This window comes from Sphaerodactylus townsendi, linkage group LG08 (genome assembly GCF_021028975.2).
Source record: "Sphaerodactylus townsendi isolate TG3544 linkage group LG08, MPM_Stown_v2.3, whole genome shotgun sequence".
Taxonomy (NCBI): Eukaryota; Metazoa; Chordata; class Lepidosauria; order Squamata; family Sphaerodactylidae; genus Sphaerodactylus; species Sphaerodactylus townsendi.
This window is the reverse complement of record NC_059432.1, coordinates 74,456,692-74,482,783: the sequence shown is the minus strand read 5'-3', so window position 1 is coordinate 74,482,783 and position 26,092 is coordinate 74,456,692. Positions and strand designations below refer to the sequence as shown.

General features: G+C 42.9%; 1 protein-coding gene across 3 annotated transcripts in view; it reads right to left on the bottom strand.

The window, feature by feature from the left end:
- ST6GAL1 (ST6 beta-galactoside alpha-2,6-sialyltransferase 1) overlaps nucleotides 1–16,888 on the bottom strand; it is a 74,338-nt gene extending 57,450 nt beyond the window's left edge. For all 3 annotated transcript variants that reach the window (XR_007245244.1, XM_048505376.1, XM_048505375.1), the window contains exon 1: nucleotides 16,015–16,888. The gene's annotated coding sequence lies outside the window, so the exon portion shown is untranslated. The remainder of the gene's footprint in view (nucleotides 1–16,014) is intronic.
- Between the last annotated feature and the right edge of the window lie 9,204 nt (nucleotides 16,889–26,092).

Sequence of the window (26,092 nt, the reverse complement as noted above, 5' to 3'; positions counted from 1 at the left end):
AGTGATTCTCCATCAATTGAATGGACACCTGATAGCATGTTTCCCCAAAAATAAGACAGGGTCTTATATTAATTTTTGCACCAAAAGATGAATTAGGGCTTATTTTCGGGGAAGGGCTAACTTTAGGGGAAATACGGTACCTTCACAATTCATTAAGGCGGATTCTTGGCAGCCCCATTGCTTCCCCATCACGTGCTGCATCCTCATTGTCAGGGAGCCCCCTGCTGGATCACACCATCCTAATCTGTAACTACCAGTAGGGCTTATTTTTGGAGGACAGCTTATATTTTAAGCCTCCTCCGGAAAGCCTGAAAAATCATGATAGGGCTTATTTTCGGGGTAGATCTTATTTTCGGGGAAACACAGTAGCAGGATGGAAAATATGACAACAATTAACTCAGTTTAAGGTTAACCATCTTTTAGTGACATCTTTTAGTATCTTACAGCAGAGTGGAAATTAAAATTAAACAAAAAGTAATAATTCATATTTCCTTTGATTCATTGTTCTTTGGGGAACTTCCAGCCATATAAACACTTGCATTTAATGAAGCCACAAGAGAGCCTTGCACTGGCTAAATCAACATCAAAATGAAACTGCTCTTCAAAATTATGACAAAATAAACAGCCAGCAGATTGAAAATGGCCATTCTAAATAAGAGACATACTCTGAGTTATGCTGCATGCCTGCATCAACGAACAAGAGCAAACAACTGTTCTGGACACTTCTGTTTGAGCAAGGAGCAGAAAAGATAAGAACAAAGTGCAGTTGTGGGTTTGTTATCACAAAAATAATACTGAGACAATAGGGAACACTCTGAGCAGTGTTATGCATGGTACACAGGAAGTGTGTCTATGTTTCCTGTTTTTGGATTTCTTTAATGAACTTAATGGGTCTAAATGGAGTCTTGTCTTGCATATCTCACCTGACCTATCCACCCACAGATGCAAACCATGCATGGACCAAATATAGCCAAAGAAATGAGAAAACAACCAGAACAAGACAAACATGCTTCCTGTTTATCACAGAAGTTTCAAAGTTGCTCTGTGAAACTGTAGTACAGTATTCTATAGAACTATGGGTCCTTTAAAATAATTGCCGTGGTGGTGGTGGTAGAAAAGTGCCATCAAGTCAGAGGCAACTTATAGCAACCCTGTAGGGTTTTTAAGACATATTCAGAGGTGGTTTGCCTGTGCCTGCCTCTGTGTAGCAACCATGGTAAACTCCCATCAAAATACTAACCAAGATCTGATGAGGTCACACTAGCCTGGGGAATTAGAGCTAAATTAGAACATTTTACTGAAGAACACACAGAATAAAACTAATCCTTGTGATGGACAAAATGTCATCTTTAAACTCTGTGTTCAGAAACCCAACAATGATTTTTATACTCCCTACCTCTAGCATGGCTCAAAAAGAGAATATACTGGTATTGTTGAAGGCTTTCACGGCCGGATTCAACTGGTTGTGGTGGGTTTTCCAGGCTGTGTGGCTGTAGGCTGGTAGATCTTGTTCCTAACATTTCGCCTGCATCTGTGGATGGCATCTTCAGAGGTGTCAGAACATCCTTAAACCATTCAATTGAAACAGTTGTTGATTAACCATGGTTCCTTTACTGCAGGTAAGATTAGTCCAGCACAGTACAAAGACATCTCTGGCGGCCCCAGCCAGAACGTATCTATTTTAAAGTAACTAGCAAGCCCAATTCCCCCTCCCACGATACAACCTCACAGATGCACTACAGACCAAAATATTTGGCCTTCACTAGCTGAGCAGAGGAGAGATAAGCAGCCAGGAAACAGCAGAAGAATAGTTTCACACAGCATATTCACACAGACCAAATTTCCCCCTGTACTTAAGCCACCCCAACATTCCGTCCCCTCTAAGGCCCCTTCTAAGGCCCCCCCTTGTCAGGAAAGGCCGTATGGAATGCTTTAATGAGTTCAGGTGCCCGAACATCAGAAGCATACACCCATTCATCATGGCCGGGGGGATAGCCCACCCAGGAAATCAAATATTGGACACGATTACGATGCAAGTGAGAATGGGTTGGGTTGCAACAGTCCATGTGGTTTACCAGGAGCCGATTTCATGGCAGCACTGACTGGGCAGCCCCGAACGTAGGCTTCAATATCCTTATGCATGGTCCACCACCAGAGCCCTTCGGGGATGGGGCGGTATAAAAGTTTAAGCAATAAATCAATCAATCAATCAATCAATCAATCAATCAATCAATCAATCCAAAATTTTGTGGATTTCGTAATGCAGATCACCATCAATCATCTGAGGAGCTGGACATGCAGGTTGTGGGTGCCAGGCATCAGAAACAGGAGCCTTTTTTAGCAAGCTGGAATGAAACACAGGGTGAATTTTACTTAAAGCCTTAAGCAGATCAAGGCGAGCAGTCACATTATTGATCACTTTATTAATACAGCCCAATGAACCTATGGCCAAGCTTAGAGTATTTGTGAATGTCCCATAAGTTCTTGGTGGACAAGAAAACCCAGTCCCCCTCATGCAAAGTCATAGGCTGGCGATGCTTGTCTGCCTGTTTCTTTTGAGCATCCTTAGCTGACTGGAATAGGATCCAAGCCATCAGTGATGTGCTTAACTCATTGTTGAAGGTCTGGGGGACCAGAGGGTGATTGGCCAAGAAAAGGAAGAGGCTGAATTGATCGCCCACTGACAACGTCAAAGGGCAATGTGCCAGTCTGCTATGCACCTCATTATTATAAGCATATTCAGCATAAGGTAACAAATCGACCCAGGTATCTTGATGATAATTGGTGTAACATCTCAGGTATTGTTCCAGGGTTTGGTTAGAGTGTTTGGATTGGCCGTCAGATTGGGCATGGTAAGGTGACGTCAAACCTTGCTCCACCGCTAAAAGTTCTAAAAAGGCTTTCCAAAACTTTGAGACAAATTATGGGCCCCTGTCAGAAATTATTTTGAGTGGGGCTGAGTGAAACCTGTAGACATGCTAAATGAACATCTTAGCCAGCTGGGGAGAAGAAGGAATTGAGGTGCAAGGAATAAAGTGAGCTTGTTTAGAAAATAAATCCACTACCATGCAAATCACAGTTTTTCCATGGCTTTCAGGCAAATCTGCAATAAAGTCCATGGAAATAACACGCCATGGTTTCTTAGGGGCAGGGATGGGTTGCAACAGTCCATGTGGTTTACCAGGAGCCGATTTCATGGCAGCACTGACTGGGCAGCCCCGAACGTAGGCTTCAACATCCTTACGCATGGTCCACCACCAGAACTTCCGGCGAAACAGATGAAGGTTTTCAAAAAGCCCAAATGACCAGCAGATTTAGAATCATGACCCTGTTGCATTATTGTTTTACTTAAAGGGGGGACACAAACAGTTACCTTTACATCATAAGCAATCTTTCATCTGCAGAGAAGGTCCACCCTCTTCCGGTGCAACCGTAAGCTTGCCAGCGTCAAGGAAGAAAGATAGTAGAGAGGAGGGGGGTGCGGGTAGTGATGAACTGGAGGGGCCGTGCTGGAGGCGTGTCTGCGAATGAGTTATGGCAAAGCCCAGTTGGGACGGTGTAAGCACCATCCGATGCTCCTCCCATAATTCCATGCCTCCATCAACTGCAGCAAGGTGGGATAATGCATCAGCAAGTTTGTTGGACGCTCCTGGGAAAAAGTGGATGGTGAGAAATAATCCGCCCATCATAGGTGTTTGGTTGACAAACGTCCTGGTGTAGAGAGGGCTGATAGATTTTTATGATCAGTCCAGATCTCAAAGGGATGGGCAGCCCCTTCAAGCCAATGCCTCCAGGTAGCTAAAGCCAATTTAATCGCCCCAGTTTCTTTATCACCAACAGTCCAGTTGAGTTCTGCATCCAACAATTTTTTACACAAATAGGCGCACGGGTGTAAGCAACCCTGGTCATCCCTTTGGAGCAACGCAGCACCAAGAGCAGAGTTGGAAGCATCGACATGTACAATAAAAGGCTGGGAGGGGTCAGCATGCCGCAATACGGATTCAGTGGTATAGGCTCGTTTGAGTGCATCGAATGCCTTTTGGCAGGTGGGGGACCATTGTAAATGAGCATTTGGTCGAGTTGCGTCAGGACCCTTCCCCTTCATTTTTAAAAGTTCGGTAAGGGCCCTTCCCCTTCATTTTTAAAAGTTGCTAACAATGCAAAGTCAGAGATAAAGTCCGGTAGAAGTTGGCAAAGCCAAGAAAGGATTGAAGTTGCTTACGGGTGGTTGGAGATGGCCAATCAACTACAGCTGCCACCTTGGTAGGATCCATTTCCAAGCCCCATGCCGAAATACGGTAGCCCAAAAAGTCTAATTTCTCTTTGTGGAAATCACATTTAGATAGCTTCACGTAGAGAGAATTGTCCAGCAATTTCTGTAAGATTTTGCTAACGAGTGCAATATGATCTTGCTCATTGGCAGAATAAATGAGGACATCATTCAAATACACTATGACACCTTTGAACAAAAACTCTTGCAAAATTAACAGCGCAATCAAGAACTGAGGTGGACAAGGACAGTGCTGCTTGACCACTTTGCGTGCTCCACAGGGTGCAGGAAGTCCAAAAAAGTGTTGTTGGTTTTTTTTAAAAAAATCCTCCAACTCCCACATAGGGGAGAATACTGCAAAAATTGTGTTGTATTTCCAATGTAAGCTCTGCTGGCTTACAGGTCTGAGAGGGGTCTAGAGACCAAATAAAGTCAATCCCACCCAGTATATCATGAAATCTGGCATCCCAAATAATGACCTGTTTGGAAATTTTGATGGTCTTGGTTAACTAGCTGGTTACCAGATTTCAATGACTAAAATGCCTTGTCTTGGCAGGGTTTGTAGTAATTGAAATAATACTCTGTTGTTGTATCCAATGTATTCCTTATGTGATTGATATATTTTCTGTAATTTTTAAGCTTTCGCTTCCTTCTGTGTAATAGTATCATAATACTTTACAAATGCAGAAACAACATAGTGACTCATATTCTGCTTCACTGACATGGAGTCAAAGAAGGAACTGACAGACAAGGACCAAAAGCATCAATTTTAAATAGTTCTAGCTGAAAATGAATGTAAAAGTTCTAGTTGAAAATACAGGTAGCTGAAATCCTTAAGCAGAAGTAACAGTGAAATTAGGAAAAAAGTGAAATGTGAGAGAAAAGATCTATTGTGATGGCCATGTATTTCAGAAAAAATGGTACATTTCTTTCTCTAAAGCTCTGCAGATGGTGCTGTGGAAATATGGATGAGCTAGCTAGCAACCCAGATAAGAAGAAAGTTTGAAAAGAAGACTAGGAGTATTAATATAGGATGGATAGAAAGATCTAGAAGAATATTCTATGCATGTATCCCTATTGCTCCCAGCCTCGCATAAAATGTCTGGCCACCAGAGAGTGGGTCAGTCCTTGTCCTTTCACTTGTTGGAGCTCCTTTTATTTGAATAAAGTGTCATTGATGGATTCCGCACAGCACAAATATTGTCTTTAGGATGTTATAAACAGCATTTTGGGGAAGAACTTCACACAGCTCTCTTCCCCAAAAGGAGTTCAGCCCATTATATTCCTGTCAACCTGGGTTTTTCAAAAATTACTAAACTAGTGATCTTTTCCCCCAACCCTGACTGAAGACGATTCCTGTATGCTTTATTTCTCCCACCCAAACCTTTTACTTTCATTTCCACCACTCACGCTGGCCATTTTTTGTGCTTCAGTAGATTCCCCATGGAGGTTTCAACCTCTGCTTGCAGCTCATGTTTGCTGTAAAAAATAGATTAATAAAGTTTGTCATTTTCCCTTTTTTGCTTTTGTTTTGAGGGGGATGTCTGCAAAGCTACAGCAACACAATTAGAGAAGCTGAAATATGTGCATGTTTGTATTGCTGTAACTTCACAGACATCCCCCACAAAACAAACAAAAACAAAAAAGGAAAAACGACATGTACACAGGATCACTAGGCAACACAAACTTTATTCATCTACTTTTTACAGTGAAGTAGCAAATGGATGAACCACAAACAGAGGAAACCTCTGTGGGGAATCTCCATGGAGAATCCACTGAAGCACACAAAATGCTCTGTGCCACCTTGCAATTGACAAGAGTTACATGCAGCAGGTAGGAAAAAAGATCAATTTTGGCTGGCAACATTCACATTTTCCCATGTTGTGGGAACAAAAAATTCCCAAATGGATCTTTTTATAACATCCTAAAGATGTTATATTTACGCTGTGCGGAATCCAAGATTGGTGCCTTCATTTCTAAGACCTTCAGGGCTTGGTTATAGGAATAGCATCTTTCTTTGTCAATGGAGCTGTAGTGAGTCAGAAAAGAGTCCTGAATTTCTCATCATTGTGCAACTCCTAAAAGAGCCAAGCCATTGTCAGAAAAGAAAATAGCATACTTACCTATGTCAAGTTAACACACTTTTAGCTTTCCAAGAAATGGTAGTAGTTCAGAGTTCAGTGGATTCCTCTTTGGGTGTGTTTCCATATAATGAAGCAATTTAAACAGCTTTGACAGCAATGGAATCAAGAAGTCTTTATGCTGGTTTTTATTAAACTAGACAGCAAGTGTGGGTGGCGCAACATGTCATGTTGACTAGTTCCTCATTCCACTTCTTGTTTATCCATGCAGTCACTGACACAGGTGGTCTATCCAGAACCGGCCTGCATGCAACTTGAGCCAAACTAAGATTTAATGACTTATTTTGAAATGGTCTCTTGTCCATAGTCTATAGAGAAGATAAATTATAGGGAAGGAGCATGCCCCAGAATGCTCCCCAGTGCTAATCTATATATATATAAAGCAAACAGTGACTTTGTTAGTCACTCTCTAACGCCAAAACGGCTGGACGGATTGCCCCCAAATTTTCACATGACGTTCCTCCCTGTTGCGGGCAGGTAATCGGACCTTCAAATTGCCGAAAATCCATACCTAAGCCAGGTAAAACGTCTTTTTCCTGGCACACCAGGTCATGAAGCTGCCTGTTTAACTGTCACCCTTAGAATGTTCGTGCAGCCTGTCTGTGGCCTGGGGGCTTGGTATGAGGGCTTAGAATGTTCGTGCAGATGGGCAGAGATGAGCAGTGAAAACAGTAAATAGGTAATGCTGTTAGGTAATACGAGTGGAAGTGAAACACATACACACTTTGCCTTGTGAGACGTCAGGTGGGGTTCCCCCCCTCACACGCAGGTACCTTTCACTCTCTGTGCCTCACCCACTGCTACCACACAATACACATCCAGCTCATCCTCACACACCTCACTCTGCCCTCCCTCACATCCAACCACTACTTACCCACTTCCTCACCCATATTCACCACAGCTCTCTTTTACTAAAAGCAAGGTGGAGTTTGCCTTTTTCTTCTAAGAAAATCCATGGGGTGGGGGCGAACCAACACTACTGGCTCCGCTTCTTTTGCACGTGGCCCTTTAAGAACCCAGGGAGCTGGCCTCGATCTGAGCGCCTCACCCCCCCTGCCTCTGCTGCCTGACTGGGATAACCTCCTTGCCCCAGTTCTGCCTTACCCAAGCCAGGACTGTGCATGTCAACCAGCTTCATGGACAGCGGGATTCGCACTCTGGACAGTTCCGTTGTGGAATGGAAAGGGTTACCTTATACTAAAAACACAAGGCACCACCATATAACAATGTGAATTGAAAAGGGAAAGAGGGATTCCATTTGACCACCTCAAAAGGCTATGCTGCGGATCACTGGACCTGCATGGACATCTGTGTGAGTTGCGGACTGTGATGAGAAGGACAAATGCCACAGCAACGCGTGGCTGGGCCCCGCTAGTGGAAAATAAAACTGGGGAGCATACCAAACAACCCCAACCCTCTTTATAAGCAATGCAAAGCATTAATGTCCAGCCTCTTGTACTGCTATCCAAGACTTACCCCAGGAAATGAAACCAGATAGCTGCATGAAGCACTGAAAGGAGGGTACATCTCTGCCTCTTCTTTCAGCTCAAACATGAGAATTCACTTCTTATAGCTCAAACTTTAGAATCTCTATTCTAGACTGTCTTTTCTGGTATTTAGCGCATATACTGGTTCTTCAATATATTGCTGCAGTGCAATACTGCATCATTCTATGTGTGAATCATAATTTTAAAAAACAGTGCAAGAGATCAAAACGGAATAGAAAATGGCTCCCAAAGCAAAGTCCACTGCTATGGAAGTCATTTGAAAAAACTTTCAGCCTCAGTGCAAACTGCTAAAATCCCTTCAAAATAACTGGTGCTCCCTGAACTCTTGTTTATCTGATGAATTTCAGTACCTTTAATAGAGCAGGTGTCAGCAGATGATCAAATCCAACTGATTAAACAGAGCTGAACCTCTGATAGACTGTGAAACAGACATATATCTTCATTTTTAATTGCCTGCACCACCTACACAAGTGGCTTGGGGTTAAGAAAGCATCTCTGTCTCCTGGCCAGGCATACAGATGGCTTTGAATTTATTTAAATGCTCCCAGCCAGGATTTCAGCAGCTGCTTGAATTATAAAACACTAAGGCCGTTTCCGCACGGCCCATTTATGACGGCCTGGGGGCGCCAAAAAAGGCGCCCCCAGGCCGCCGTTCGCACAGGCGCCGCTGCTGCAACACAGCTGTGGCGGCGACCCTGTTAAGCTTAGCGGCGACCTGACTCTTCTTCCCTCCCCAGGGGGGCGGCGTCAGAGGCGCCTAAACAACAACCCCTTTAAAGGGTTGTTGTTGGGAAAGGCGTCTTCCTGCTGGCTTGATGCCGAACGGCGCCGCCGGAAACGGCAGCTGTCTCCCGTCTCCGCCCACTCCACGGTGTCCTCCTTGCGTCACCTGCGGGGCGTTACAGCCCCGCCCACACTGTCCTCCACGACCTCCAGGGGTCGGAGGGCAGCGTGAAGCGAGGCTGTGGCGCCCATACAAGCGTGAGGATTTCCGATGAATGGGGCGGCATAGAGCGCAGAAGCGGCTCCGATTCGCGGAGCCGCCTGCCGATCTGCCGACCTCCGGCAGCCCGTTAAGCATGCTTGCATCGCGAGCAGACTTCACCTCGCCCGCCCAGCACTCTTGGCGTGGAAACTGGGCGGCTGAAAAACGTGCAGAAACGGCCTACCAGTTCATGCATGGAATTACAGTTGGTTAGGGATACCATTTCAGGCAGCAGAATAACCTTTTCTTCAGGTTTGTCTGATAATTGAAATGGTGTCCCTTTTGGATAACCTTTAATTTGTACTGGGTAAAACATAAAGCCTTGTCGTGCAGAGGGGTAAGGTGCAGTACTGCAGTCAAAGATCTGCTCATAACCTGGGTAGGATCCTGATGAACCTCAGTTTCAGGTAGTTGGCTCAAGGTTGACTCAACCTTCTATCCTTCCAAAGGCAGTAAAATGAATACCCAGCTTGCTGGGGATAAAGTATAGACAACTAGGGAAGGCAATGGCAAACAACCCCTTAAACATACTCTGCCTACTAACACTGTGATGCAATATCACCCCAATGGGTCAGTAATGGTGTGCAGCTTTATCTTTAAAATAAATTCTTTGATATCATAAAAGTCCTCACTGGATTTGTCTTTTATGTGGTGCAGATAGAATACCATAGTCTTCTCAAGTATGAATGGCTGGCATCAATCAAGATGCAGCCAAAAATCATGAAACAATATTTCATTTCATTGCTTTTAATGATGTAGGTTTATAAGTTCATAATTGTCTCTTTGCTCAGTTTTTTTTAAATTTACTGCAGGTGAACAGAAGCGATCAAGATTTGTGAAAAGAACATTCAAAATTCCCAAAAACTGTAATGGTGGCATGTGCAATTGATTTGGCTTTGCACTCTATAACCCCCCTCCCCCCCCCCACACCCACTGTTTTCCATTCTGGATCTTGCATTTGGGGATATTACTAATCAATCACAGTTTATATTGCTTAATCTTTACGGGCATAATTTGAAAAGGTACGTTTTAGCTAGTGTGTCCATGACATAAAGAATAAATTATTTATTATGGTAATTTTATTTTAATATGTTACAGAATAAAAAACAAATGATGTGTTTTTGTCTTTTTATACTGAAAGTCCTCCTTTCTTCAGTTTCTCAAAATGCATCTATATTGAGATGCTAGCAGAGTAAAGGATATCCAGCTATAAATTATTAATTAATTGACAGGTTTGGAATACAGATGCCTTCTCAACCAAAAAATATTTTACAGCAAGATGTTGTACATGAAGTTCCTACTGAGTCACAATACAACACTCTTAAGTAACAGTACACAGGTCATATCTACATCTTGCAACTGATTTACAGTGCCATTCAAAGCAGAGACACACCCTTCTAAATCGATTGAAGCCAATGGGCTCAGAACATGGTAACTCTGTTTAGGACTATACTGATACTCTGCTTCTAGAATTACCCCTTTCCTAGGCTATTTTGCAAACTGATAGTAAGGGGAAAAAATACAACGTAAGAGCTGAGATTTACCAGTATATCATGAGGAACTGCAGCAAATAACCCAATGTATGCTACACTGTATATGAGAAACTGCAAATTAAATTTGACATTAAGTGGCCAATACTAATGCTTCTTTTATTGTTGCTAAGTGACTCTAAGATTATTACTACCTTATCTTGCTATTTCATGTAAATGAGGAAAAAAATCGTAATCTCTTGTTATTTTATGTCATGGCAGACATGCATGCCTTGAACACCAATGGCACCTTAACAACTGACACATGTACTGCAACGTATGCTTCATGGCAGTATTCCATTTTTTATAACAGAATCCGTCTACTTTTGCACAACTCAAAATAAAATTTTGCATTGTTCGTAAAATGGAAAATTCTTTTACTCAGCTTCTATCCCGACAATTCTTCTACTCAGCTTCTACTACTTCTATCCCGACAATTTAATAAGTGTATTGTTACTTAACAGATGGTGGTGGTTGTTGTTGTTAATATAGCCACTGCAAAAAAGGCTGTATTACGTAAGAATTTTCTTGCACCATCGTAGGGTCACTCAACTACACATACTTATGTGGCTGAACAGAACTGAATGATCATCTTTAAAATCGTTACAGCCTCTTAAAAGGTAACACTTGCCCAGAGTACAAGTTCAGTTTTGTTCATGATGAGAACAAGTATGGTTTATTTATGTGCTCATGCTCTTCCTCTCTCTGGCCCTAACGTACAGAGCTAAGAAAGAAGACAATCTCTAACCACATTATGTTGTGATGTCCAGATTCATTAAACTGGTTTTGCTTATGGTTGAAGCATCAGGATTCTAATCTAAAATTAAATTATGATTTAGAATTTGGGCTTGTGAGTAGTAAACAAACCTCAACATGCTCAAGTTTCCATATCACAACACACTGCAGTTAAAGACTTCTGTCTTGGCTCTGGTATTACGGGAAGAGGAAGGGAGTGCAAGAATAAAACAAACTTGTGCCAGCATGTCCGGGAAAAGCGTTCTAGGCTACCTTTATCTCTGAAATGGGAGGTGGGGAATATATGCACGGTCAGACAAACAGCCAGTCCCTCACAAGCAGTCTCAAGTACAAAAACAGATATATTATTCAAGTCATTATTTTATGTTCACATTATGATGGCATACAGTGTTTTTTTTTCCATGCAGCTATATATAAAAATGTGGTATGTGGTATGTGAGGAAGGAAGAAGAAGAAGAAGAAGAAGAAGAAGAAGAAGAAGAAGAAGAAGAAGAAGAAGAAGAAGAAGAAGAAGAAGAAGAAGAAGAAGAAGAAGAAGAAGAAGAAGAAGAAGAAGAAGAAGAAGAAGAAGAGTTTGGATTTATATCCCCCCTGTAGGAGACTCAAAGGGGCTTACAATCTCCTTGCCCTCCCCCCCTCACAACAAACACCCTGTGAGGTGGGTGGGGCTGAGAGAGCTCCAAGAAGCTGTGACTAGCCCAAGGTCACCCAGCTGGCATGTGTGGGAGTGTACAGGCCAATCTGAATTCCCCAGATAAGCCTCCACAGCTCAGGCGGCAGAGCAGAGAATCAAACACGGTTCCTCCAGATTAGATACACGAGTTCTTAACCTCCTATGCCACTGCTGCTCCCTGAAGTATTCTACAAAGTTTGAATTGAGTAGATCTTCTACCAAACAAGAATTTAGCAGTTCTTCTTAAATACTGACTACTGTGGGTTTTCTAGACTACGTGGCCATGGTCTAGTACAGTGGTGGCGAACCTATGGCACTCCAGATGTCATGGACTACAATTCCCATCAGCCCCTGCCAGCATGGCCAATTGTAGTCCATGAACATCTGGAGTGCCATAGGTTTGCCACCATGGGTCTAGTAGTTTTTGCCCACATCTATGGCTGACATCTTCAGAGGTATGTCACAGCAAGATGTGTTTCTCTGCATGGCACAGTGTGGAGAGACTGTATGGTACAGTATATATTTTGTCCACCTCATGTGTGTGTGTGTGGGGGGGGGGGGGAAGGTGAGGCACATTTGCAAGTGTTGGAGCTCATTTACCCTGTGTTTGCAATCACATTCATTACTGCATCAGCATTCATATTTGCAATCGAATTTGTATTTCCATTTGCAACTGCACTAGCAATTACATTTGCAACTGCATTAGCATGTATCTGGGTGGAGTTCATTGCAGTTGCCTTTGAATGTCTCTGGATTTTGGTTGTGGTATTTTTAGTACTGGTAGCCTGGTTTTGTTGATTTTCAGTTTTTAGACTTTGGACAGTGCAGAAGGGAGGAAAACGAAAAATCCTCCTGCTCCTCAAACTCCCTCGGCTACATGGGCTTAAGCTACACAAAAGTATTGGAGGCTGGAGTTCCTGGACTGGAACGCCAGTGGAAGCCAACTAATGGCAGCTCTGCCCCTGGGACTGCCTTGGCCTGCCTCACCCCCACTGGCATCCAATTGGACGCCAGTGTTGCTTCACAGTGGCCAATTTCAGTTTTGCCACCAGGGAGCTGAGGGGTGGCTGGCCCCTGGCACCTGTTCCCTTTCTGTCAGTGGGAGTGTCCCTTGCATTGACAAAGGGGCAAATGTATTGCCATCGCCCTTTGTTGTTCCCTCTGTGCATTTGCCTGCCCCATCTGGATTGGGCTGCCCATCAGTTGTGCCCCCCCACAGATAGATAGATAGATAGATAGATAGATAGATAGATAGATAGATAGATAGATAGATAGATAGAGAGAGAGAGAGAGAGAGAGAGAGAGAGAGAGAGAGAGAGAGAGAGAGAGAGAGAGTCTAGTAAGTGGGATCCAGTGTTTGTAACTATACCCTCTCCCTTTTTCTCTCATGTTCACAAACAGAAATGGCTGAGTTCATCTCATAGTTTTCAGTAATATGCCAGGTTCACTAACCTTCTCAAAGTAAACTCATAATTTCTGTCCAGAGTTTTACTCCCATTAATTTAACTGGCAGAACTTCTACCCCTATATTTTGAGCATTAAACCCCTGAAGTTTTTAGTACCACACTCTACCATGAATCACAAAATTAAAGATACACAAAAAATCTGCATGAATTGTGAGGACAACAGTTGGATGAAAATTCAAGTCAATAAAGAATTGAGTATGCATTTACTGAGAACAGTCTTTGATGAGTTTTTTAAAATTTTAGTTCCACCCCCTGAGTGCAAAATAATCTTATATATTGTTGACGGCTTTCATGACCTGAATCAACTGGCTGTTGTGGTTTTTCTGGACTGTGTGGCTCTGGTCTGGTAGTTTTTGCTCCAAATATTTCACCTGCATCTATGGCTGGCATCTTCAGATACATGTCTTGGTAAGATGTATTTCTCTCTGTGGCACAGAAAGAAACACACATGTCAAGGAGAGAAATACATCTTATTGTGACATGCCTCTGAAGATGTTTGCCATAGGTGCAGGTGAAACAGTGGCAGCAAAACCTACTAGACCACGGCTTCATTACCCGAAAACTCACAACAGTCAATCATATACATCATTCATTACAAAGTAACTTGATCCTATGTGTGCACATACTGAATCAGAGTAGGTGAGTTCAAATTTCAGACAAAAAGAAGCACCTTGGAACTGCTATGAGTTGTGTCTCACATATTTTCCATAAAATTGAGAAAGTTGGGACAATTTGCCACTAGCTCCATTTCTTCCTTGTGTGATTCCTTGCTGTTCACATGATTCTTACAGTGCAGTCTCGAGCAGTTACTTGTAAGCCTACTGAAGTCAACTGCATTGTCAGAATTTCCAATGCACAGGAGACAACAGGGAATGCAATCTTTCCCCAGAGTAAGTGGGAAATACTCCACATTGGCTGTGCCACACATGAGTAGCAAAGGGAGCAGTCCAGTAACAGTACTCCTTGGCCACCAAACTGTAGGCAACTTAACATCACTCCTCCAGAGGTTTAGTGGAAGAGTATTTCTCAACTGCCAGTACTTTTACAAAGTTCTTACCCTTCGCTGCTCCTCTGACACTGTTGTGTTGCTCATCATATCAATACTGTAACAGCAACCTTACAGGTCAATGTTATAATTTCTGTTGGGGCAAAATCCTAGTCAAGAGCTGAGTGCATGCTCTTTATTTAGAATTTACAACACAATCTTATGCAGCTACATTATTGATATCTAACTGTGTGCAAGACAGCAGCCTTAAAAAGTAAACTGGTTGACAGTTGTTGGTAACCTATTATAATCCAAACGTGCCTAGCCCCAAATTTGAACGTCTTTTTATAATTCACTCTCCTCACTGCCTAGCAACAGGAGGTGCCAAATCCATCCACTTGAATACAAAAATATTTGGAGCTGAAACCCATTTGCCGAAACGTATCTGAATGTTTCCCTCTGATTTGCAAGTACAATTCTGATCTTCACATCCCAAATTTCCATTAAATCCCCTTCATGTAGGCTGGGAGAAAGTATTTCTGAAAAGAATCGTGTATGTTTAAAGAGCAATCCAGAGCAAGCTCTACTGAAATGAATGAAAGCTGTGCGAGACTGCTAGACCAGTTTCCCAGCAAATTGTGCTCACCACTAATAAGAAAATAAAGAAGCAATTATTTCCCCTTTTGACACAAAAATGAGCACAATGGAGACTCAAGAAGAAAACATGACGCCTATTCTGTCACAACAGATGGTGGGGCTCCTCGGATTTTCCAGAAACAACAGCAGTATTGATAGATCCAGGTTGCTCTTTCTAACACAGAGCAGTGATCTCTCACATTTTCAGTTCAAACATTTCAACAAACTGAAAATTGTGATGAGCGGAAGGGAGATCCTGTCCCTCTGGAACTTTTTTAATTTAAGGTCGCAGGCACCACATGTTGACGTGACCTAAGATCATTCCTGGTAAGTCCTATGCCATCTGAGGTGTCCCTGAGCAAAAGCGGAAAGACACCCCAGGTACGCATACCAGGAATATGTTTGTTTCTGAAAAGTTCATTGACCCAAATCCATCTTCCTTCCATTTGGAAACTTACTCAGAACCTCCAGGACCCAACGAGGGAGCCCACCAGTCCAGTTACCAGCCGCTACGCCAAATCCCATTCCATTCCCTTATTCCGAGGGCGAAACATTAAAAAGATAAAGACGACCAGAGTTATTTAGAGAAGCCAACTCTTTATGGGAAAGAAAACTAAACTCCTCATGAAATCTCGAGGCCATTGTTGCTCCTACTCCTGCGGTGTCAGTCTGTATCCATAATCACAAATTTACGACATGTATGATATATTACAAATGAATATAAGCAATGACCATCGCAAGGAAGGAACCAGCGGCTCAGTTAGTCTCATGAGGCTCCAGTCTCAAGGAGCATTAGAAGGGCCCTTTAAAACGATGGCCACCCTCTCCCCGTTTCCAATTCCAAACATGTCGCGTGGGGAGGGGTGGGGGGCTGCGTAGGGGAAAGTTCAATGGGTCTGAAAAGGAGCACATGCGACGTGGAGCAGCCAGCAGTGAAGAGCAGCATCGCCTTGCCCCGTCCATGGCAGGCTAGGCGGGGAAAGCCCCCTCCCGCCCGCTCCATGCGCCAGCCTGGTGCGCGCCTAAAGACAGAACCGCGCAACTCGGCGGCGCTACGCTACTTACGGGAGATTGTTGCTGGTGCCGCCGCCGCCGCCGCCGCCGCGCGGCCACTTCTGGCCGGGGCGCAGACACGAAGCTCTCCCTCCGCCCGCGCGCCTGTCTGTCTGTCTGTCTGTCTGTCTGTCTGTCCTCAGCCTCGGTCCAGCCGCCGGCGCTGTTTCGCCGCGCCGTTTCGGACAAAGGGTTGAGCGCGCCTAGCTGCCAGCCCGGGAGAAAGAGTGGCCCCCATCGCCGCGGCCAGACCCAGCCCGGCAGCAGAGGGAAGGGCAGAGGCGGGCAGGGAGGCGGTTTCTTCCAAAAACGATACAGAAAACCACCCCCAAAGCGGGGCACAGCCCCGTCAGACGCTGGAGGGGGGGGCGGGTGAGGAGAGGGGGACCTGCCCTCGCCAATCCAGGCAACGCGCTCGCGTGCCCTCCCCAGCCACCGAAGGCTTGGCGCACCGTCGAAGCGGGGCGGCTGAAGGACTGCCCACTCGTCCCCGCTGTCCAGCCTCCCTGCTCCGGCGCTACAGGCGAGAGGGACTCTCCCCCCACCCCTCACACGCCCTTCCAGCCCCCAACTGGCCCCACGTGGGGATGGCCGCGCCGACCCTCCTTGGGGGAACGAGCTGGAGCCCCTCACGCGGGCTGCTGCTGCTGCTGCTGCTGGCAATGGCGCGCCGGGCTCGCCGGTCCTTATTTTTTCGAGTCACCGGAAAGCGGATTGGGTGGGCAGCAAGAAGCCCCTTCCCCTCCTCCTATTTCCCCCCCCCCCCACTCCCGTATCCATTCCACTCCCCCCCGCCCCAACTCCTGTAACTGTGGCGGCCGCACAAACATGTCCGGGCGGGGCGGGGGGGTCGGTCAGAGGAAGCGGCGGCTGTGGCAGGCTTTGTTTTCAGTCGCCGCCTGTAAAAGGAACGGCGGGGGTTGGGGGTCCCGAAGAGGGAGTTTCTGCGCATGGTGAGAAGACGGGTAGAATGAGCCCCCGGATCTGTTTGCAAAGTCATGTACAGGGCAAGGGGAAAGACTGCTTCTGAGCCCGTGCAGAGCACCACTACTGCGCACAAATCAGGGATAAAGAAAAGGCTTTGAGAGGCCAGGACGAGTTTTTCTGTCAAGCATGAGTCCCGGCACCTGTCCTTTTAGGAAACAAACCTTAATGGGCAAAAAATTGGAAGGGAGTGGCTGCCTTTGAATTCTAAAGACGCCTAATGCACCTGTACACATTTCCCACTGGAACATACTGATAGGATTCTGCAATGCCACTTGACGCATCCCCAGTGCATGTGTGCCAATGGTGCCCTGTCATGCAGTCCAAATACACAATCAAATACATCAATACAAAAACAACGGATTTCTGAAACAATGCAGATTAATAATGAATGCAAGATTTCTGTTGCCTATCATAAAATCTTACAATATACTCAATCACACACCCACAAAATGCCTTCCATGTCTTCCGGGAAACCACTAGTGAGGGTGCCCTCTGAATCTATGCTCACTCTTGTCGTTCATTCATCATAATGGATCCACGATGAAAAAGACAGTGACCCTGATCCAGGAGATCCGCACTTGAAGAATAGAAGGCACAGCCAGAGAAAACTCTTCTAAGGGCCTGAATTGGTGTGTGGATTCAGATAGCTGTTCATTGGAGCATGATCCATGGAGGGCGCTTCAGATAACAGCAATGTGGCCATCAGCTGTGAGGCGTTTGCGAGCTTTTTCTCAGATAAGAACTTGTTACTCTACCAGAATCTTCCAGCCAGCACTGACATGATTATACCTTTTTCCTCAAAAAGATGAAAGGTGATGTGTGAATTAATACGCCACATCTTCCTGGATCTTTTTTGTGGAGGAATTCTGCACTGGGGTCCTACTGCCTGCCTATCCCTCACCCCTTTCAGTTCTCTTTTACAATTAAAGAATCGTATTCAGTCTCTTTTGCAATTAAAGAATCATATATTAAGCACAATGAAAGAATCGTCAAAACCATTACCCTCTGCAATGTTAAATATAGCACTTTGAGAAAAAAGCATTTATGTTGTTGCGGACAGCTATCAGCAACACTTGCGTTTCTGTATAGTTGTGCCCGCCTTTTTGTTTCCTGTTCAGTTAGCCACCTGGAGCAATATAAATGCTCTTTTATTGAAGCGCTATGTTTAACATTGCAGATGATAATGGTTTTGACGAAGGCAGCGCTTAAATACAATTGTTTAATCGTAAAAGAGAATCTGGACTTTTTTTTACTGGGGGGGGGGGGGCATGCATATTCAACTTCTGCCGAAGAATGCACAACTGGACTGTCATCTTTCCATGGAGAAAGTTATAGCAAACGGGAGACCCCTGAGATGTCGTTAGGTCCTATCTTGGACCAGTTCAGCCATCTCTCCCAAGCCAATGTTGACAGGATTCTGGCAGCCGTGAAGCCTAATGCCCATCATGGCTAGGGAAAGCCAACAGTGATGGTGTGTGGGTCCTCCTGATGGATATTATACATCTGTCCCTTATGCATCTGTCCCTTCTTCCCAGAAGAGCTGAAGGAGGTGGGTGTTATGGCCACTCTTAAAAAAAAACAACCTTCACTGAATCCTTCTGATCCTAACTGCTGTCCAGACACATTGGCATTATATTAGTATCAGTCCAGCTTCTGACCTGGCCATGGGGTGGAGATGGTTTTGTTGCTTTCACAGATGATCTCCAGTGGCAACTGGATCAAGGTGGGTCAGTACTGTTATTTCGCTTGGACTCTCCTTGCTTTTTCTTTGGTTGTTTGATTTACTGGGCTTATTGCTGCTGACCCAGCCTTCACTGGATATGGAAGGGTACAATAGCATGGGAATCTATATTGATGTATATTGTTTTGATTGTATAATTAATGATGTTCACTGTTCTAAACTCATCTATTGAGGAGAGTGGTTTATAAATCAAATTAATAAACAACAACTAGAACTGGCCACCAGGACCAATTGTCAGGAACAATCTTAACCCAGGATGCAAAAGTCTCAAAATCCATTTATATAATTATAGCTATTGAAATCCAAAAATACTGTTGTGCTTGAAGATAGATTCAGGTGGGTAACCATGTTGTTCTGAAGCAGCTGAAAAAAGTTTTAGTCCAGTGGCACCTTTAAGACCAACAACGTTTTTTTATTAGTAATAAGCTTTGCTCTGAAGTATTAAGCAATTTTTCAAGGAGTACATGAAAAGCAGGACGCCAACTTTCTTGGAGGCTTACAGAGGGCAGAAGACCAAGCTACATAGCACCATTGTACCGGATGTGCTTGAAGCCAAACACAATGAAGCATATTTAACCACTGAATAATATTAGTGGAGGTAGAATTGGAATTGCTAGGCCAACTTGTTTGGATTTTGCAAGTGTCTGTCACAACTCAGTTATAATTGGGTTAACTGTAAACAAGTTGCTAAAGTCACTGTTTATGACCTGATCAATTGGTCAGTCAGCCATTAAAAGTGTCACCAGGAAAATTTAAAGTACTTAATAACAGTGATTCAAAATGGGAATTATGGAAACTGTATGTTAAGCATAGATATAAGTTGTAAGAAAGATAGATATATATTGAAATATTTTATTTATGTGGGTAAAATGTTAGGAGAATTGTACAGAATCACTGATATTTGAGTGAGCAATGTCCTGCTGACAAATGAGTATTACAATGAAGAAAAATGTATCAGAGGGATAAGCATATGATATGTAGCTTACTAATTTAAGGGTATAGACCATAAACAACATAACGTTGACATTTTAGTTCAAGGAGAAGCCCCATCACACTGGGTTTGGGACAAGGGTTCTATCTTTTTTTTTCCAAATCTTTCTTTTTCTTTTTTCTTTATCCTTCTTATCTTATTATTAAAGTACTCTCTCTTATTAATTTTCTCTAGAAACTACACTTAAACCATGGTGTCGCCTCCCTTTGTAATAGACTGTAAGAAAAGTTGAGAATTTAAGCAAATCTATGTACCAAGACAAAATGCATGAATCCTACAAGGAACGGGGGGAAGAGGGCATGGTTACTTGTATTTCTTCTTTTTTCTGTATAATATTTAACTTTACTGCATGTATATAAAACTTAAATAAACAATTTAAAAAAAAATTGGTCAGTCAGCCATTGCTTATATGTTAGTGAGCACATACACCGGAAGTTATAAAGTTAACTCTGTTTCTTTGTTTGAGCAGACAAAACACCAGAGGAGACACAAGGTACATGAAAGACAGCAAATAGGTAGCAAGATGTAACCACACAGATGTAGCAGGATGTGTAACAGGAAAGAAAGGATTTCTTATCTCCATGTAACCCTCCCTTATAGTTAGTAAACTCATTTATAAAAAGCAACAGAGTCTGTCTCTTCTGTTCTACTCTGCTTATACACACACACCCTACACAACTCATATCAACAAGCAAAAACAGCCATCTGCAAGCACACTTAAAGAAATGCAGCACCACTCTTAGCAATACATAATCCATGCTAATGTAGCCACAGAGTACCACTCACCTTCTATAGGGGTCACTCTATGGGTTACTTTGGCTTTATGCATTATATATCACTCATATAATTGTGAAGGTCTGGCCCCCGCACAAATAGGCAAAGCCATGCAACAACCAACCATGACTCATGTTGGATTTGCAGAAAAATCTGACAGGAGTGGGATAACCCCAAACACCCTACCTGCAATAAACCCAAAATGCTGTGCAAAAACTAGAGTACTGACAGAAAAAGAAGCAGGGGAAGAACTGGTCTAGGGGGAGGAATAGAAAAGGGAAACTAGAACCAGATCTGAGCATTATTCCAATTTCCCAGCCCATTGTATATATTTGTGTATGAAAATAATCAGATTCAAAGGACTAGGGCACTGAATGATAGAACATGAAACTTCTCTTTCATGCACGCACACCCCTTTCATCCTTTTTGTTTCTTTGCTCGTTTCTCTTCTTCCTAATCTTATCTTGTATTTCCTAGGAGGGAACCAATGTTGTGTGACCAGAGTTTCTGTCCAATACTCAAGACAAAGTATGGTGGGAGGGGTTTCTGTGAGTATAATGTGAGTATAATAACAAAACAACTCATTGTGTCAAGACTGTTCTTTCAGCAATGTTCTAGTGGCAAGAATGGCCCTATTCTGGGGCCTTGTATTCTATTCTACCTCCCGAAACAGATTCTGGGAAATGGGAGATTTCTGCATGCTGTGCCTTATCATGAACATCCTTGCGCCCTCCACACATTTTAAGAATTGCACGCCAAATGCTTTTAAAGGATTTATTCTGGTAAGCTTAATGGATTCAAGTGTTTTACGAAGGAGTGCTTATTTTAAGTTAGGAGACAAATTAAAACTTTGGATCCAGTCTTGGAGAAATGTGGGCTAAAATACTCTAAACCAATCAATAAGCTTTGAGCACAGGACTGTGCTCTACAGAATACAATGGCTGCATTCCAATGTTCAGTAAATTGTGGTTTGATCAAAACTGCTGTTGTGACATCCCATTGTAGAAGGCTGAACAAACTTAACAGTGTTTACATCAAAATTTCAAACTAGGATTTGCCGATGGTTTATGGTAATGCCTTAAATTACATTTCTTTGAGTAGCACAGTGGATCCTGGCCAATGTTCTCCCTGCTGGAAAGCAAGAAAAGACAAGGAAGTGATTAGCCACAGTTTATTTACATCTGGTAGAGAGTTTGTTGCACAAACCATGGATGACTGTGAATGCCATCTTATGAAACTGATGACCATCATTTTCTATGTCATCCTAGAAACAGCCGAAAAGCACTTGGCCCTCAAATTAAGAGATTTTCCTGGGGAAAAAAAGAGACAGGAAGTGAATGAAGCTTACAGTCAATTTAGAAGTCACCCTCCCATTTGCAAAGTTCTTAGGATACTAGCTCTTCATTATATTTCCTTAGTAAAAGTAAAAACCGAAACATATAAGCTTGATTGACAGCTGGTCAGTTTTTTAAAACAATACTTCAAAAAGGCTTTGCTTTAAGCTTTTTTTGTGATTGGCCTTAGTGATTAAACAAATTATGAAAGAAATATTACACATCAGCAGTCATATAAGCTTCTTAACAGAGTTGGACAAAATACATATTTCAAGTATTTTTAAAGTGCTGTGCAGATGCTATTATTAACATTGCTAGCTTCAACATTCCTAAACATGGTATAGCCGTTATTCAATTTTTAACCACAATGAAATCCTAAACAGAATTATGCCCACCAACATCTGAGTATTTTTTTAGAAACCCCAATTTATCCCTTGAGTTTAATCTTCAGGAAAGGCACATGAAATAGTTGTTTAAAATCAAGCTTTGAATTACAAATGCATATCTGCCTGCAGCTATACCAATTAATATGTTCTCTGTTATAGTGCTCAAAGAATGCAGCTTATGACATTTTCAAAAGCCTTCCAGAGGCAGAATCACCCAAACAGTCTCGAAAAGCCCATTCCCCAAGGAGAGACCAAAAGGATAAAGACAATTTTTGAGCAAGCAGCAGAGGGTCATCCCAACTGCAGAGGCATTCCTCCCATTGGGCAAAGTGGGCAGTTGCCCAGGGGGCACCAAAAATGCAGGTTCGTTTGTGGGATTTTTTGTATTTTCAGTGTTTTTTCCGTTTTTGGCCTACAGGGGGCACAGTTTTTAGGTTAGCAGCACCAAAATTTCAGGGTTTTTCTGGAGACTCTCCTGATGATACCACCCAAGTTTGGTGAGGTTTGGTTTAGGGAGTCCAAAGTTATGGACTCCCAAAGGGAGTGCCCCCATCCCCATTCTTTCCAATGGAAGCTAACAGGAGATGGGGGTTACACCTTTGAGGGTCCATAACTTTGTACCCCTGAACCAAACTTCACCAAACCTGGTTGGTATCATCAGTAGGGGATCACAAAGATACTCTGAAATTTTTGCACCCCTGACAGCAGGCACCCCCTAAATTTCTCCAGATTCTCCTTTTAAATCCACCCCCTTCCTGCCAATGCTTGTTTTCTTTCTTTCTTTCTTTTATTTTCTCAATGCCTAATAAAGGGTATTGTTGTTGTTGTTGTTGTTGTTGTTGTAGATTTCACAGCTGCCAGATCTTTAGCTGGTTGTTGGCCTTCATTACAATTTGAGCCTCACCCAGAAGCCTAGGAAGTTGTAATGTATTGGCGTAGTATTCGTGTGGATCCCAGAAGGGCTGCCTTCTGAATTTGACCAATGTTAATTTTGTCAATTCGAAGATGTTTCAAGTGCTGCCTAGTGTTTTCGGGATGGCGCCCAGCGTGCCGATCATTATCATTATCATTATCATTATCATTATCATTATCATTATCATTATCATTATTATTATTATTATTATTATTATTATTATTAGTAGTAGTAGTAGTAGTAGTAGTAGTAGTAGTAGTAGTAGTAGTAGTAGTAGTAGTAGTAAATCCACCCCCTTTGGCATGGATTTAAAGGGAGAATCTGAGGTCCCCAGTTTAAACATTGAAAATGATGCTGTTTCAGGATGGGGGAGAATCCACCCCAAAATAGCATCACTTTCAATGAAGTTTCAAATAGCTTAGACCTGATTCTCCTTTTTAAGATGGATTTAAAAGGAGAATCTGGGCTCCCTAGTTTAAACACCATTGAAAATGATGCTGTTAAACCAGGGAGCCCAGATTCTCTTTTGAAATCCACCTTAAAGGGAGAATCTGGGGTCCCCAGTTTAAATAACATTGAAAGTGATGCTGTTTCCCCCAATTGGGGGGACTGGATACAACACCATAAAATGTTTTCATAGCAGTAATAATACATTTTTAAAGCATTTTGAAAATGTTTTTTAAAAATATTTCTGCTGTGTGGCATGGCCCATTTTTGTGTGTCTCATAGATTTCAGTGAGGAGAGTTAGGGCATAAATATCAGGGACTCATGTTTCCATTACCAGAACTATTATCAGTTTCAGCATGGCCAATTGGCCATGCTGGTAGGGGCTGATGGGAATTGTAGTTCCTGAACATCTGGAGAGCCGCAGGTTCCCTACCCCTGTTCTATAATGTGATGGTGACTTTGAATTTCGACCTGGTGGAAAAAAAATCATTGTTTGGTCACGGTGGGGGAGGGTGGTCGCCCAGGGAGAGGGGGAAATCAAACTCAGGTTTTGGCCAGGGCTCCAGTTTGCTTAGGTCCGCCACTGCCCAACTGCTATCAAGTCATTGTGAGGACCAGGTGTTATGATTGAGTCTTGGGGGTGATACCTCACTGGTGATTAATCCTGGGATAGTCACCTGAAATATCCAGGTTCCCTCAAGATCTCCTCACAACCAAACAATGGAACACAGTTCAGTCCCGTTTCTGGTGCTCCCCCCCTTATTACTTGACCAGTACTTAAAAACACCAAAAGTAAACCCCAAGGGCATGCTATGTTCATGAACAATGGACTCCACCCAAACACAGGATTTGCATTCACCAATACTGCTGCTGCTGCAGGGCATGAAAATGTGACTCACTCCCTGGATTGATAAGCCCCACCTGCAATACAATACTGCAATACAATACTGTCAACCACATCTTTGCATAACAATTCCACCCAAACACTTACTGATTGGTTCCCCACCCTGGGACATGGACAATATATACCCCAAACATTCATTTCTCTCTGGACACAGTGTGTAACAGACTTCCCTCTGTAATACACCTCTGAAGATGCCAGCCACAAATGCAGGCGAAACGTTAGGGACAAGATCCACCAGACCATGGCCACACAGCCCGGAAAACCCACCAGAACCAGCACAAAATAATGTTTTTGACAAAGGCAGTATGTAAAAATGAATGATAATTCTCATTCATTCGGAACTATATCCTAGTGCGGAAGATACAATTTTCTTAACCTTTGCACCTCCACTGACCTTACTAACATCTTTTTCTGAGATAGAATATAGCATTACCAATGAATGGTTCTGTGAATTAACACAAAGTCATAAATATATCTTAGTTTTTTGCTGAACAAGACTTGTGGCTGTGGCTAAGCATTAGCCTTCCTTTTTTTTGGACAGATAATTGAAACCTTAGTCTTGCCAGAGCCTTGTAGCCTGTGGCCCTGTGTAAGCCAGCCTGGAAATTGTATGCCTTGGTTTAAATTTTATTCATGTGTATGTGAGCATTTTATATGTAAGTTGTTTTGAATTTACAGTGTGGAAAAACAGAGCACAAGTATTTGTATTAAATGTTCAACTGAGTTGAACTAACACTATTTTCTAAAAATACATATGTGAATAAAAGAAACAGAAATTAAAATATCTTGTCTAAGGGAATTACCAACACAAGATACAATATAAATAGTAGTTTATATTTCAAATACAATGTTTTAACTCATATACCAAATATATACATTTTTGTACAGTTCAGCACTATTTGTCAGCGTTGGAGTGACAACTGTTCTTTCCTCCCTGTTGCTGAGCATAAAATGTCCAAGCAAAGTTCAGAAGGGGTAAAAGGAAACTCCCAACATAAAAGACTTTTGAACAATACAGCAGAGTCATGGTCTTTTCCATAAATCTTACAGGATTTTTCAAGGAAAGCAGAAAGATGTCTCTAGCGATTTTTATAGTAACTATTTCTTGAGATCACTTCTACCTTAATTAGAGCAGAATCACATGGATAACTTTTCTGCCATGACCAGTAGATGGAAGTTTTCTTTTTCTCTGCTCAGTCTTTACAAATTTGAACGATATTCCAATCTGGAATATACAGAAAATATCACTGTAAATAGACCTTCCTTTGTCTCCCAGAGGAGTCCAGATTTTGTGCAAATATTCCCATATCAGGATGATTGCACCACAGTTGTCTCCTGACTTGTTTACAATATCTGGACTTTGAAATATCTGAACTTCAGTCCTGTTTCATAACAGGCAAAAACCAAGGCCTGTGGCCTGCATTTTTTTTGGACATTTTCAAATTTGCTAGAGAAAGAACTGGAGCATTGCTCCCATTACTATCTCCAACGTAATTCTGAAACTCTCCTGCCTGGCTGGCTTTGGTTTTACTTCACCTTTCTGTATTTTTCTGCAGCTATTAGGGTGCCATCCTCCCAAGCATTCTTCCTGCCCTTGCAGATCTTGCTCAAA